This window comes from Herpailurus yagouaroundi, unplaced genomic scaffold, assembly GCF_014898765.1.
Source record: "Herpailurus yagouaroundi ecotype Mexico unplaced genomic scaffold, PumYag 140, whole genome shotgun sequence".
Classification (NCBI taxonomy): Eukaryota; Metazoa; Chordata; class Mammalia; order Carnivora; family Felidae; genus Herpailurus; species Herpailurus yagouaroundi.
Genome location: NW_024412395.1, coordinates 91933182 through 91949847, shown reverse-complemented (window position 1 = coordinate 91949847; position 16666 = coordinate 91933182). Strand labels below are relative to the sequence as shown.

The 16666-nt window shown below is 32.3% G+C and overlaps 1 protein-coding gene and 1 non-coding gene across 3 annotated transcripts in view; both read right to left on the bottom strand.

The window, feature by feature from the left end:
* SPAG16 (sperm associated antigen 16) overlaps window positions 1-16666 on the bottom strand; it is a 1036541-nt gene that overhangs the window by 135524 nt on the left and 884351 nt on the right. The gene's annotated exons all lie outside the window — the stretch shown is intronic.
* Window positions 63-165, bottom strand: LOC121031177 (small nucleolar RNA U13). Its single transcript, XR_005790602.1, has one exon. It is a non-coding gene; the product is annotated as a small nucleolar RNA U13 (small nucleolar RNA).

Below are 16666 nucleotides of genomic sequence, written 5' to 3'. Positions count from 1 at the left end.
GGCGCCCCTAGTTTCGGCCTTTTTTAAATTCAATCTTATAATCACTGATTTTTTTTTTTTCACGTCAGATGGGTAATGTGCTGACATTGTAACAAGATATAAGGGTGCCACATATCACACACAGCATGAACACCCAATCATCACGCTTATGAACTACAAAAGGATCTATAATCACTGATTTTTAATTGTATTGAGACCATTTGTGTTTAATGTGATTATTGATATGTCAGGCTTAAGTCTACAAACTTATTTGCTTTCTATCTTACTATCTGCTTTTCATTCCCCTTGTCATTTTTTTCTTCCTTCTTTTAAATTAATTAAATATCTGTTATGTTTATATTTTATTTCCTTTGCTGGCTTATTCTAAAACTGTTTGTTGTTTTGGGGATGCTTTAGGATTTAACACTTACACATATAGTATAAAAACCTTACAATTCTCTTGGCCTTTACATTATTATTGTCACACATTTTCTTCATATGCATGTTCTGTATCCCATGATACACTGTTTTACTTTGTCCATTAGGTCCTAAAATGGAATACCAAGAAAAAAATCTTACATATTTACTTTATAGTTGCCATTACTGGTGCTATTTCTTTCTTTTTATGTATATATATCCTATCTTCTATCATTTCCATTATGTATAATGGAAAAAGTCATTATTTTGCTTTCAATTTTGAGGATATTTTTTAACACTCTAAAGATGTTTCTCCAGTGTCTCCTCACACCATTTCTGACAATAAGCTTTCTATAATCCTTAATTGTGTTCCCCTTTACATAATATGGGTTTTTTTCGGCTTTAAAATGTTCTCTTTATCAGGAACACTTTGATATGATATGCACTGGTGTAGTTTTGTGTTTGGAGTACACTGATTTGTTGGTCATCATATTTAGAAATTTTTTGGACGTTATTTCCTCAAATATGTTTTGCTTTCCCTACATTTCTTTTAGGGACTCCAAATACATGTACATTATACTACTTGAAAGTTGTCTCAGATCTCAATGATGCCTTGGTCAACAAATTCTCTTTTCTGTTTATGTGTCATTTGGGACAATTCTATTGCTATGTCTTTGGTTTCAGTATACTTTTCTTTTGCCATATATAAATTTTCATTAATCCCATCCAGCTGATTTTTCACCTTAGAAATTGTAGTTTTTATATCTAGCATTTTGATTTGGGTCTCTCATAAAACTTCTGTGTATCTGCCTAACATTTTGAACATATGGTTGCACAATAAGTTTTTAATTTCATTAATGTTTATATACTTTTGAAAAAGGGGGAGGGGCTGCAGGAGGGGCAGAGAGAGACGAAGACACAGAATCTGAAGAAGGCTCCAGGCTCTGAGCTCTCAGCACAGAGCCCAATCCAGGGCTCGAACTCATGAGCCATAAGATCATGACTTGAGCCAAAGTCATATGCTCAACCAGCTGAGCCACCCAGGCACCCCTCACAATAGGTTTTTAAATCTCTGCTACTTCTAACATCTGTGTCAGTTCTATGTTGGTTTCAGTTGATTTTTTTTCCTCCTAATAGTAGGTGTGCTTTTGTGCTTCTTTTTATGTCTGGTTATCTTTGATAAGAAAGCTAGACATTGTGAATATTACCTTCTTAAGTGTTAGACATTAAAATATTCTTGTAAATATTCTTGAGCTTTGTTCTGGGATGTAATTAAGCTACTTGGAAATAATTTAATCTTTTTGGTTCTTGATTGTAATATTTTTTAATCTGAATCAGAGCAGCATTTAGTCTAGTTCTAATTATTCCTTACCACTGAAGCAAATCCTCCTAAATGCCCTACTTAATGCTCCATGGATTTTGAGATTTTCCAGTGTGACTGATAGACACAGGTGTTATTAACTCTGTGTGCATATTGGCAACACTTAAATTTTCTCAGACGACTCCTTTGCCTCATATTGTTTCCTCACATGAACTGCTTTCCCAATTCTTTGATGAATGCTTACCCTGTGCAAATTTCTGGGGTTCTCTGTATATCTATCTATCTCCTCTTCAGAACTCTATTCTGTGAATTCTGAAAGCCTTGATATTCCTAAATTTACTTCTATATCCTGACCTTACAGAATTCACCAAGTTCCATCTAGGCTCTTCTTTGAGTTGTTAACTAAAAATTTGCATAAGGTAATAAGTTAATGCAAATGTAGGGATCACTTTGTTTATTATTTCTCTGGGATCACTGTACTTCACTGCTCAATGTCCAGTGTCTTGAAAATGTTTGTGCCATACATTTTGTCTCTGTGTTGTTGGTGTTGTTATTGCTATTATTTCAGGCAGGAGCATAAATTCAATCACTGTTTCTCTATCTTAGTTGGAAAGGTAAGTCAAATACAACTCTCAAAACAAGAACTATGCAAAAGTGCATAAAATATGATACAGAAAAAAGTAGTGTTTAAATGAATTGCTCACAATAATTCTCATAATCATGGTTCCACACTTGGGTCAAAATGTAGCATTTTCTCACTAGTTGATAAATTTTGTTTCCTAAAGTTTGAAATGACACTGTTTCAAACTTAAATTCTAGGTTAAAACAGAAACATTCAAAGAAATTAAAATAAATTATTTTATTTGAAAAATGGGATTTGTATGTATGAATTTTAGCAAAACCTCAAATAAAGTATGAACTTCATAGAAAATAATTGAAAGTTGAAAATTTTCATCTTTGCCTCTTTTTGGTTCCTCAATTTATTTATCAAAGAATAAGTTTCACCCAAAGATGGTGCTTCTTAGGAGAATACCAAGTTCTGTAAGTTATTTAGATAATTTTATATTTTCATTACATCTAGAAAAACTGTATCAGTATCACAGTAACTGATTTTACTGATGCAATCTATCTTTTCTTTAAAATTTATTTTGAGAGAAAGAGAAAAAAAGGGAGCATGTGTGTGGCTGGTGGTGAGGGGGAGAAGGGAGAGAAAGTCCCAAGCAGGTTCTGCACCAATAGAAAACTGTGAATTTATGATCTGAGCTGAAATCCAGGCAGATGCTTAACGAACTGAGCCATCCAGGTTCCCCACAATCTCTCTATCTTAAGCAAAAGAAGACTGACAGTTACATGCCCTGTCCACATTAAGAAAGGCAAATTGGCAAGCATGGGTTATAATTTAAAAATATATACAGACAGAAATGATACAGTATGATATAAAATTTTCAAAGAAAAGCAAGAAATAATCAGCATGTCTATGAAATACTGTCAGTATTTTAGCATTGTGTATTAAGATCACAAATTTCCTTATTTTCTATGAAATTATTCTCACTGAGTTTCTTTGAAGTGGAATAGATACTCTGAGAATCACATACATGGTGAAAACTCTTCAAAGTTCAACCTTTAGGCTTGTTAAGCTCAATGAAATTCATATAAAACAAAGTCCTGCTGTTATTTCTCATTTTTTTCAGTCTCCTAGGACTTATTTTAATAAGGTTTCAATATATTGTTTGAAGTAATCATTTTCTTTCAACTCTATAAAGTAACAACTTTCCAACAAACTTCCAAATTTATGAACTTTTGCTCAAACTAATTATTAAAATCAATATAGATATATAACTTGAAATACTTCATATCACAAGGTACCTATCTACAATTAAAAATTATAAAAACAAATTTAGTTATTTTTTCCATGAATAAAAACAAAATACACAGATCTCTTTTTCATCCCTATCATTAGCTCTGGAAAATTTCCTAACTTCATATATCTCAGAGTATCAATTGTTCAAATAATAATAGTTTGGCTGGCTCACAATGTGAAATACTAACTAGTAATTGGTTTTAAACAAACAAAAATGCAGAATTATGCTTCACTTTTCAAATAAAGTTTTTTCTTATATTAAAATGCTATACTTCTACAGAAAATATTTGCTTATTTATTTACATTCTTACTGTCTATAAGGTACTGTGTTCTGTACCATTGATATAGCAGATAAAAAGTTATATCAGGGTAAAAAGTTTGAAAAAGGTTCCTGTACTCATGGAATTTACACTTGTTAGAGAAAATAGCCAATGACTATGATCATCATTGTGATAAGTCTTATGACAGAAATAAAAAGGTACTATAACAGTAAAAATTTTGGTGGGGAGCTACTTTAGATAAAGTGGTAAGAAAATATCTCTTGGATAGTAGGATATTTGATCTAAGACCTGTAGGACTATGGAGTTGATAAGGACTAATCAAAGGATAAACATTCAGGCTTTCATTGCTGAAGGCAAATGAAAAGTCCTAAGATGTCATAGAATTGAGATCTTCTAGGAACAGAAAGACAACTAGTATTATTGAAGCACAATAACCTGAAAGAGGTTGGTTGCTTGGAGGTAAAGATAAACATGTAGCCAGGAGCTATAACACAGAAGCTCATGTGTACCATTTTGAGACATTTGGTTTTATAAAAAAATATAATATGTTGTAAGCAGAGAATGACAGAATGCTCAAACTGGCATCCAGGAAAAAATTCATATCCCAAGATACTTCTTCCATTTTATCAACAAATAGGTTTAATATCACACTTGTTATGAAAATCAAAAATACCCCAAAAAGGCTTCATTTTTACTTTTAAAATATGTTAGGATTACGGTCCAATATGAAGTTCTAAACTGTAAAACACTTGAACAAAGACTATGCAAATGGATTAACTGAGCAGTTGTAAGAGGCAGCCAACGTTCAATAACACTATCATTTCAAGTCTAATCTGCCAATTGAATATTTATACAGATCAGTAGACTCCATTGGAAGGTTATTCAATTCAGTACATTTTTGCATGCAAGATATTGTACCTGGTGCTCTGCGGGATACTGAAATGAATATGACAATTCTCATAGGGATTTAGAGACCAATATGGGGTAAAAAAGAAACTAAATATTTGATAATAGTGGACCTGAAAATCAAAAGACATTTTCTTTTCTCTTTTCCAAATTCTATCTCTTGTACTAATTCATTACAGGATCTTGATCAGGAGTGACATCGACCCTTAAACACTTCAGGATAAGCTTCTTTACCAAATGTTAATTTTAAAGCAAATAGAGGATAAGAGATCCCCTCATGATTCAGAGGTCAATATTTGGACTTTTGGTTTCAGCTTAAGTGCTTGAGGTAGACTTTTCTAACAGACTTTCCCTTTGTTGCAATTATTTTCTCTTGAATGAAAAGTTTCTTTTTAGGTACCTAAAAAAAAAGTCCTCTAACAGCTACATGACCTGTATTTTACTACCCTACCCCCTCCAATAAATAGATTAAGGTAATAAAATGCATGCGATAATTCTTATGCCATTACAATTTGTAGTTTGGTGTAGAGTGGATTGAAATAGTTTTTAAAGTCAAATGTATACTAAATTTCCTGCATTAAATACAAACGCATTCTACAGAAAATATAGACATTTAACTAACTAAATAGTAATGTGATTTATTTAAGCAAAACACACACATTAGTGTACACACAGGTGATTATCATTAATTCCAGCCAGTGTAATCATACAAGGAACAGGCACGTGTCTAAAGAGTAAAAGAAATAGTCTAAAACAAAAAAAATTAATTAGTGTGTTTGGAGGGTGGGATCAAACTGCATAATTTAGTTTTTTCTCTAAAAATATTATTAATGTAATAATGCTTTATAAAAAAATCATATGACTTCACTCCTATGAGGACTTTAAGAGACAAAACAGATGAACATAAGGGAAGGGAAGCAAAAATAATATAAAAACAGGGAGGGGGACAAAACAGAAGAGACTCATAAATATGGAGAACAAACTGAGGGTTGCTGGAGGGGTTGTGGGAGGGGGGAAGGGCTAAATGTAAGGGGCACTAAGGAATCGACTCCCGAAATCATCGTTGCACTATATGCTAACTAATTTGGATGTAAATTAAAAAAAATAAAAAATAAAGCAAGTTAAAAATTTTTTAAATGTCATTTTTCTTCAGGAAGACCATATTATCCAGTTCTTTTTATTATGATATGCTAACTAGTTAGGATATCCATATTTGTTTAAACTGAAACAAGTTTATTTTACTGTATGTATTGCATGGATACCCTAGGAACATAAATGTCCATCATTACAATTCAAAATACAAAGTGGATTTTTAAAATTTCCAAATTATTCCCAAAAGATATCTTATTAAAAAGGCAATTCCCAGTGGTTGTATTTGTAACAGCACCATATTTCTTTCTATAAATTAAAAATCTGGCAAATAATTATTAAATGCAACATTTAGGATTGGTTCTATCATTTTAATGACAAGTTACCAAATTGTAGGCACGAAAGTAATAAGTAGAGTTAATGTGTTGGATCACAAATTTCAAAGAAATTGGTAACATTTACATGTAGCACTCTCTTGCTTTAAAAATAAAATTACTGCTGAATAGAATAGGAAAAGAAATTCTATACTGTTCTTGCACTCATGGCATGTATCAGTGCAGAAACTTAGAAGCTAATGGTGTATCTAATGGTACATAATACATAACGAAGAATATACACAAACATACATTCTTCAAACTCTTGCTGCCTTTCCTCATATTAAGCCATAATTTCTCCATTGTTTACTTTTAGAATACATACAAATGCCTCTTATCTATTTTCAGTACCAATGAGACTTCCTTCTTTCCAGGCTCAGGAAGATAAGACATTAAGCCTTGGAATTATATGATTGTTCCTATATCATTTTCCACTAGAATTGCCCTTCCCCTTCTTTTCATCTCCTATCCACACTGTAATATTGTGCCCATGTATATATATTTTCGTTCATTAAGTGTCCTTGAAAACAGTTAGTAAACTCTTTTCTCTCTTTTATTCTGATGCATGGCTTGAATGTAGAATATTTTGCCTATTATTTAACATTACTGAACACTCATTACAGGCAAACCACTAATACTAAAATAGATAAAACTAAGATACAATAGAGTCCATAATACATCCAGGAGTTGCAGAATTAATTGGACAGGGTGTTAGTGTATAAAACTTAAGTTCTATATTTAGTCAGCAAATATTTATTTAGCAACCACACTGTGCCAGGTTCTGATGGTATAGATGATAGATAGATAGAAAGATAGAAAGATAGATAGATAGATAGATGATAGATAGATAGATATAATTTCTGCCTTAATAAAGATTACAATCTGGCTTTGAATTCAGTCCTGGCTCTACAACTTAAGGACTTTGGGCAGATGTCATTTATTCTCTTTGTACCTTATTTTGCCCAGTTAAAAAAAAATCACTGTAATGACATCTTCAAAAATTACTATGAGAATAAAATAATAAATATGAAGGCTATTAGTCCATTTAAAGTGCTAAATAAATTGGCAAGTATTTTTTTAAATCACTTTTGGTATTTCCTTTTAATATTTAAGTAACTGAATCTTATTTCTCCAAAAAGACAGTAAGCTTCTTGAATGCAGAGCTATTGTTATATGTTTCTTGGTAACCACCACAGTGCCTAGAGTCATTTTTGTTATATAGCAGTTTGCCCAAAAAGTATTGTTGAATATAATGTGCTTGATTAAACTATAAAAAGATAAATATTTCTCCCTTACTTCTTTCATAAACATATGCTGAGTGACTAATAATCACTCAGTAGAAAAGACCAAAATAATTTGGATTTTTCTTTTTTATGGGTCATGCACTATAAAAAATGATGAGAAAGATTCAAATGATAGATGACTAATCAATCCCAACAGATACATTAGTACTTTTATGATAATGACTCTAGTTTAAACCAGCACTCATCCTAGTCTATTGCAGGTAAATATGACTACATATGCTTTCAAAACTCAAGAAATCCTTACATAATGGCCCATCAGCAGCTAAGGATATGATTTGAAGCCTCTTTGGTTTTGGTTTTTTCTAAGATTCAGTAGAAGCTATAAAAAGATTGGGTCACATGATTATTTTTCTTTATAAGAGAAAACTAGATAATTTATCATTTAATTGAACTCATATTACAAATACATTTTTTTCCATTATTTGCTTAATAGAACTTCAACTAAAATTAGTAGGAGCTGATATGCATTTTGTGGAAAGGAGAAGTAATCTATCTGAGTCGTCTATTGACAGTTCAAAATGACTGAATAGATCTTCTCCAAAAATAGTCTATTGCAACTTGACCAGGAACTCTAAACACTTGCATGCAAATCATTTAATTTCCCTAAGAGTCATATTCTTCTTGTGGACCATATTCTAGATTCAGCTGGGCTTAATATATGTTACAGGCAGAGTAAACAAAATAGCTATACTTTTATTCTAATCTTGATTCCTTTTCTGGACTTTCTTTTTTCATTTCCATAGATTTTCTATCCTTGTAATTATAAAGGCACTCAGTCAAGGTCTTCAACATTTTTATGATGTGCGTGTGAGTTTAGTTATTTCCTGTTCATTTACCAAATATTTGCAAACCCTAAATATGTACCAAACATTGTGTTAGTTACTAAGGATAGAGTACTCAACAAGATGGACTGAGGCTTGGAACTTACATTATACACAAAGAAAAGTAAACATGCAAATTAATAAAGGACAATATGATTTTAGATAATGATAATGCTAGGGAAAAAGGCAAATAGCAGGTTAGGCAGTAACTGGTTATGAAAGACGGCTTTAACTAATGTGATCAGAAAAGGCCTCTTTGAGGGAGTGACATTAAAAGGAGAATACAAATGAGGAGAAGGAGTTGTAAAAATCCATTAGAATATCCACAAAAAATAACTCAAAATAGATCATAAACTTAAATGTAAAGTTAAAAAATGGAAATTCTAGAATATAACACAGGAGCAAACCTAGGTGACTTTGAGTTTGGTGATGACTTTTAGATACATCACCAAAAGGACTATCCATGTAAGAAAAAAATTGATAGGCTGAATTTCATTAAAATGAAAAAAAAAACTCTGCTCTGTGAATGGAATTTTAAGGGAATAAAAAAAATAAATCACAGTCTGAGAGAAAATACTTGCAAAACTATTACAGAAAGGACTTGTATCCAAACATTACAAAGAACTGAAAAATCAACAGTAAGAACACAAAGAACCTAATTTAAGAAATGGGCAAAAGATCTGCAGAGACCCACCAAGGAAGATATATAGATGACAAAAAGCATATGAAAAGGTGCTCAATATCGATGTCACCAGGAAGTTACAAACAAAACAATGAGATACTATCATGCACCTATTGGACTGGTTAAAATTCACAATGTTGACAACAGCTAATGCTGGTGAAGATGTGGGTGAACCAGAAACTCTCATTCTATGCTGATGGGAATGCCAAACAGTACAGATACTTTAGAAGACATTTTGGCAGTTCTTTATAAAACTAAACATACTCTTACCATATGATCTAGCAATTGTGTTCCTTGGTATGTACCCAAAGGATTTGAAAACTTATGTCTACACAATATCTTGCATATGGATGTTTATAGCAGCTTTATTTATAATTGCCAAAACACAGAAGCAGCTAAGATATCCTTTAATAGGTGAATGGAGAAACAAACTGTGGTACATCCATAGAAGGAAATGTTATTCAGGAATAAAAAGAAATGAGCTGTTAAGCCATGAAAAGATATGGAAGAACCTTAAAGGCATACTACTAAGTGAAAGAAGCTGGTCTCCACAGCCCACATACTATACAATTCCAACTATATGATGCTCTAAAACCACAACTATGGAGATGGTAAAAAGATCAGTGGTTGCCAAAGGCTTGAGAGGAAGCAGGAAAGGATGAATAGGTGAAACACGGGGCAATTTTAGAGCAATGAATCTATTTTATAGTATACTGTTAAGACAGATACATGACATTATGTATAAGTAAAAAAATAAAATAAAATCATACAACAGAAGGAGTGGACTCTAATGCAAACTATGGACTTCAGTTAATAATGCACCAATATCCGTTTATCAGTTATAACAAACATACTATACTAAAGCAAGATGTTAATAATAGAGGAAACTAAAGGAGGTATGGCGGAAGAGTGGAGGAAGAGGGAATATATGCAAACTCTCTGTGCTTTCCTCCCATTTTTTTTGTAAACCTATCACTGCTCTGAAAAAATCATTGGAAGATCCACGGGCAGGGACAGGGCATTCTAGGCAAAGTGATTAGCAACCACAGCAGAAATACATTTGATATGTGCAAATCAGTGTGACCGAAATGTAGAGGAAGGAGTGGATTGAGATGACATCCATGAGGTAGAAACTCTCATGAAAGTTCTCAGAGGCCACGGAGACATTTTTAATACATTCCAGATACAAGAGAAATTATTCTGGGATTTTATATGGAATACATGATCTGATTTCCCCCCAAATACATTTGGTTACTAAGAGCATGGATTTCAGGGATATAGTGGGAGGATAGTTAGGGAGAAGACTTAAGCAAAAAGAAAAGTTAGGGGGTGATTTCAAAAGTTCAGTCATGTACACTTCTGTAATTTAAATATTTTGCAACTCAGTTTCTTGTTTCTAATTCTGATAAAAGCCACTTTACACTTAATTTTTAAGTAAAGACTTAAAAATGCTGATAAATTGTTCAGGTCTATGAATATTATTACCTTCATTGTACCCAGGATGTCAGTGAAGTAAATATTCCCCAAGTGAATGCAAGTAGTAATCAAATATGTTAAAATACAATTTATAAAATGACCAATTTTGCAAGATGTTGGCACAAATGTCTGTGTTGTTGTTCTCTGTTTTAACTGAACACTGCATATTTTCACATGCTTTTTTGTTTGCATTACAGAAGTTAAAAATCATTTGGAGAAGTCATCCTGAGGGAATTTAGTTCAAAATTCCCAAATTAACTCTCTTTCCAGGCAAGTACTGAGGAGTTGTCCATATGCTGATGCTAAGCCTGAAAGATCTTGGATTACCCTTAGTTTGTAGCTGTGCAGCTGTAATGCAATTCTGATCTATTTCATAGCTGCTAATGACTCAACACCTGAGACCTTGAAGTATAACAGCCAAGGTTATTTTGCAAAGCAATGCAATAAAATAAAGCAGGATCTCCCATGTATGCAAAAGTACTCTGAAATTGCAAGGCTGATATAAAAACATATGCTTCTATCAAGTGCTTGGAACATAAATGATTTCATTTCTACATAGTCACACATTCACACATATATCATGATATGCAGGATTTATTGTAAACCATGCAAACTATATAAATAAGGTAATGACAAATGATAAGTAATTAAGAATTCACTAGAGAGGTCAGATAGGGAGATTATGCTGAGTCAGGGAGCTTAAATGCAAATGTGAAATTTATGCATGTGTTGGGCCATTGCACCTGTGCCCTCAGTGAACTATTCGATCAACAAGCACAATTTAACATCAAAACTCTGTTGATTCACAATAGCAGGTCAGAAATGATTACTATAAAGAAAGATTTACACAGTGAAGACTACATTATGTTATTTGATACTTATTATCTGTACTTAACACTGTTTGTTATTATTTAATTATTTATTATAAACAAGTACTTTTGGAATCAGAGAAAATCTTAGGATGAAATAGTTAAACTTGCACCCATTTTAGAGAGGAGGCTAAGAGTAAATAAGGAGACTGAAAGAAAAGAGAAGAAACATAGCCAGTTCAACATAATATATTGTTAAAATTTGGTTAATTTCACAAGGTTCTTTCAAAAATTTAATCTCCTTTTAAAAAAATTTTTTTAATGTTTATTTATTTTTGACAGAGAGAGAGAGAGAGAGAGAGAGAGAGAGAGAGAGAGAGACAAAGCATGAGCAGGGGAGGGGCAGAGAGACAGGGAGACACAGAATCCAAAGCAGGCTCCAGGCCCTGAGCTGTCAGCAAAGACCCGATGCGGGGCTTGAACTCACAGACAGTGAGATCATGACCTGAGCTGAAGTTGGACGGTCAACCAGCTGAGCCACCCAGGCACCCCAAAATTTTACTATCCTAAGAAAAATTTTGATGACCAGTTTATATATAGCATAGGGACCATAAGAGATTCATTTTGTTCTGTAGCAGCTATCCTTTCTTGGTCAATGAAACAAGAATATCATATTATTAAAATAATACTAAAAGACTACCTTTCTCAAAGTACTTGAAACTTAAAAAAAATTAAGTACACATTAAGGTGAAATCAATTATATTATAAAATCTAGGTAATTCAAAAAAAATTCCAAATATGGCACATTTTAAACATAAAAATTCATTCAAGACATGACTCCAAAAGTTTTGATTTACCTATCCTCATTTCTAAAATTTCCCATTTAGATTCTTAGCACATTATATTCTCTCATGGTAAGGATAGTTTGGAGACGTCTTTCTTGCATAAAGTACATAGGATACTGGAATAAATAAAATCCAGTTAAAAATAAAAAGTTGTTGGAAATAAGGAAAATAACTGAAAATAACATGAAGAAAACCAAAAAAATCTACTTATAGAGATGTTTGTCTCATAATTCAGCATTATGTCTTGGATTAGACAGATCATCTATGTTGCTAACATTTTGTTGTTGTTGTTGTTGATTTTTACATCAAAAATGCATACAGGTCTCTCATAAAACAAGTTATTTGGCATGACTTATAAATGAAGTAACTAGAATATAATCTGCTAAACTCTGGAGTGTACATGTACAAATATATTTATACTCTGATTTTATCTTCAAATTGTTAGAAAAAAGAAAAATGTGATTTAATAAACATATAAATGAAAAAGAAGTTCTGTGAAATATTTGGATTATTACTTTTGTTTGAATAGCAAAAATGATAAGTATTAGGTACCAAATGTGTGTGGTAAGACGCATTCCAAATTATTAACTGATACTCTCTACCTTTCCACTTCCAGTTCCTATCCACCTTACAATCTCACTCCCTTGAAGATAGACCTTAATTCTCCCATTAGTCCAAGGACTAAATAATTTTCTCTCTCCTTTGGTACCTATAAGCCCCCTAAAATGTGAAAATAACCTCTGGGAAAAGGATGGCGAAGATGCTGAGTGACTAAAATTAACTTCCCTACCTGGTGGTAGGGGCTTATAATGGAAACTAAGTAGATTTTAGAAAATTTTTCAAAATTACATTCCTCTACCCCTGGGGTTATGGACTGAGATTTTATCTGCTTCTTGTAAAAAGATAACATTGCCCCAAATCAGAACAAAATCTCTATCATAAGTATTTATTCATTTAGTTACTGAATCACAACAGAATAGTTTAATCCTCTGCTAAAATAAATTTACTTTATTTCTTTGTGTTAAAACATTAAACATTACATAATCTAGGTAAAATGGCATAATTCTTCAACAAAGGGATTTTAAAGTCATCTTATTGTTCCTGACATAGAAAGGTTTGGTCAAAATGAGAACTGCTTAAGACATACTCTCTGGCTCTCTATGTAGATAACTCATCTGGACAACCCAGAAGTGCTCTTAGAAAATACATCCAAATATACATTCTGGGATCTCCCCTATCAAAACAACCAAATTTAGACTAAACACACGCACACACACACACACACACAAGACACACACAATTATTTGAAAGTACTGAAAAGTGAAACAACAACAAAAATCCAACAGGAAGATAAACGGTTAAGAAAAGTGAGCACTGGGAAGAAGGACGTGGCTCAAGATTTGTTATGTATTTTTCTTAATTGAGCCAAAGGGGGGGGGTCCCCAGTCTACAAAATTGGAATGGATAAAACATTAAAACATGCAGCCTTATAAAAAATAAATAATGGAATTTAAGTAAAATCATATCTACTAAAAAGTGTTTGTGTGTGTGTGGGTGTGGGCGTGTGTGTGCACAAACTGAGAAGAAAGTCAGAATTTGGAAGAATTCGCACATGTATATAAAAGTTCCACACCAATATCTGGCAGACCCCTGAATAAAGTATGCAGAAGGCAGACTCCAAGTAGCTCAGCTATATTTAAAACAACTGAAGTGACATTTGAATTGCTGGCCAATTTCAGGGGAGATAGACCTTGTAGTTTGAATTCATCCAAATAAAATGCCTTCTAATACAAAAGGAATCAACCCAGTTGAGAAAAAAATAACAGAATTTAGACTATTTACAACATATATTAAGCAAACCTAAGATACAATCCAAAACAATTCAACATACAAAGAAAAAAAAAAAAATGTGACTCACTCTTAAGAGAAAAAAAAAAAAATCAACAGACTACAACCCCAAGATGACCTAGATGGTGGAACTAGCAAAGGTGTCTAAAATACCTACAATAATTGTGATCAAAGACATAAAGGAAAATATGCCAACATACAGTAAAAATTTCCAATCTCATTAGAAAAGTGGAAACTATATAAAAAAACAGATGGAAATTGTGTAATAAAAAAATACAATCTGAAACATAAATTTCACTAGATAGAATTAGTAGCAGAATGGAGATGACTGAAGTAAGAAAAGACTGAAGGAAGGAATTGGATGGAAAATAGATTATATAAATAGTCTAATCTGAATAACAAATAACTAAAAACATTAAAAATAATGAGCAGTGTCTTGGGACCATGTGGTACATTAGAAGATCCAAAATATGTCAACAAATTCTACAACATAGATATAGCAGACAAATGTCTTTAACGACAAAATTTACAAAAACTGACACAAAATTAAGTATAATATATGAGTAGTACTACATCTATTATATATATACATTTATTATAAAAAAATACTCCCACAAAGAAAGCTATGTGACTATATGGTTTCAGTGGTGAATTTCATTAAACATTTAAGGAAGAAATAATCCTATACAAACTTTTTCATCAGAGGAGCAGAAAATAGTCCCCTGCTGGTTTCATAAAGACAATATAACCACAATACAAAATTATAAACAGGGGCACCTGGGTGACTTGTTTAAGTGTCTGACTCTTAATTTGGCTCAGGTCATAATGTCACGGTTGTGGATTGTGAGATCGAGCCCTGCATCAGGCTCTACATTGTGTGAAGCCTGTTTAAGATTCTCTCTCTCTCTCCCCATACCCCTACCCCACTCATGCACTCTCTCTCTCTCTCTCTCAAAAATAAATACATAAACAAATAAATAAAATTTATAGAACATAAAATTACAGATAACTGTGTCTCATATCCTTTGAAAATACTATTAATATTATCCTGCAATATATAAAAAGAATGATGCATCACAATCATGTTATTTTTGTTGCTTGTTATATACAAATTCAGAATTGATTTAACGTTTAAAAATCAATTATTATCATTCACTGTATTAAGAGACTAAATGAGAAAAATCATATGATCATTTCGGTAAATATAGAAAATAATTTGATAAAATTTAACATCTATTCATGATGCAAACTAGAGCATCTATACAAAAACTACAACTAACATTATATTTCATGGTGAAATATTCAATATTTTAACCTAATACTGGGAACAAATAATTCCTATTCACATAATTTCTATTCAACATTTGACTGGAGGTCTTGCTAAGTACAATAAAACAAGAAAAATAAATAAAAGGAATAAAGATTGTAAAGAAAGAAGAAAATTCTATTTCTAGATGCCATGAGTGTTTATGTCAAATATCCTAAGAACTCTACAAAATAATGATTACATCTAATGAGTGAAATTAACAATGTCACAGGATATAAGCTAAATGTACGAAAGCTAATTGTATTTTTTCTATTGTAGCAGTAAATGGTTGGGAAATGAAATTAAGAAAACAATTCTGTTTGGGGAGCTTGGGTGGTGCAGTGTGTAGGGTATCTGACTCTTACTTTCAGTTCAGGTCATGATCTCACAGGTCATGAGTTCGAGACCCTCATCAGACTCTATGCTGACAGCATGGAGCCTGCTTGGGATTCTCTCTCTCCTTCTCTCTCTGCTCCTACCCCACTCTCTCTCAAAATAAATAAACACTTAAAAAAAAAAAAAGAAAACAATTCTGTTTATCAAAGCATGAAAGTATATAATATTCTTAAGAATACAATTAAAACAATAAGTTTCGACTTCTATACTGAAAACTACAAACAGAAATTAAACAATAAATAAATTGTGAGATACTGTGTTCATGGATTGTAAGATACAGTATACTTAAGATGTAAATTATTCCTAAATTAATATATAAATTAAACACAATAACAATCAGTTACCTCAAACTTTTTTTTTTTGGTAGAAATAGACAAGATGATTCTAAAATTTCTAAGGAAATATAAAGAAATTGGAATAGTTTAAAAATTTTTGAAAAGAACTTTGGGGTACTTATCCTACCTGACTTCAAGGCTGACTAAAACTAGGTTAATGAAGACACAGTATGTTTTTGGCATAAGAATGAAAAAAGAGTTCAACATAACAAAATAGAGAGATAAGGAATAGGCCCACACTTTCACAGCTATTTCAATTTTTAAATGTTTATTATTTTTGAGAGAAAGAGAGAGTGAGCAGGGCAGGGGCAGAGAGAGAGAAGGAGACAGAATCTGAAGCAGGCTCCAGGCTCTGAGTCCCCAGCACAGAGACCAATGTGGGGCTTGAACTCACAAACCGTGAGATCATGACCTGAGCTGAAATTGGCTGCTTAGCTTAGCCAAGTGAGCACCCAGGAACCCCATATCTATTTCATTTTGTATAAAAGCACCAAAGAACACCAATGGGGAAAAGTCTTTTTTGCCATGTGGTACTGGAATAACTAGATAACAAACAGCAATATATATATGTGTGTATATATATATATATATATATATATATATACATATATATATT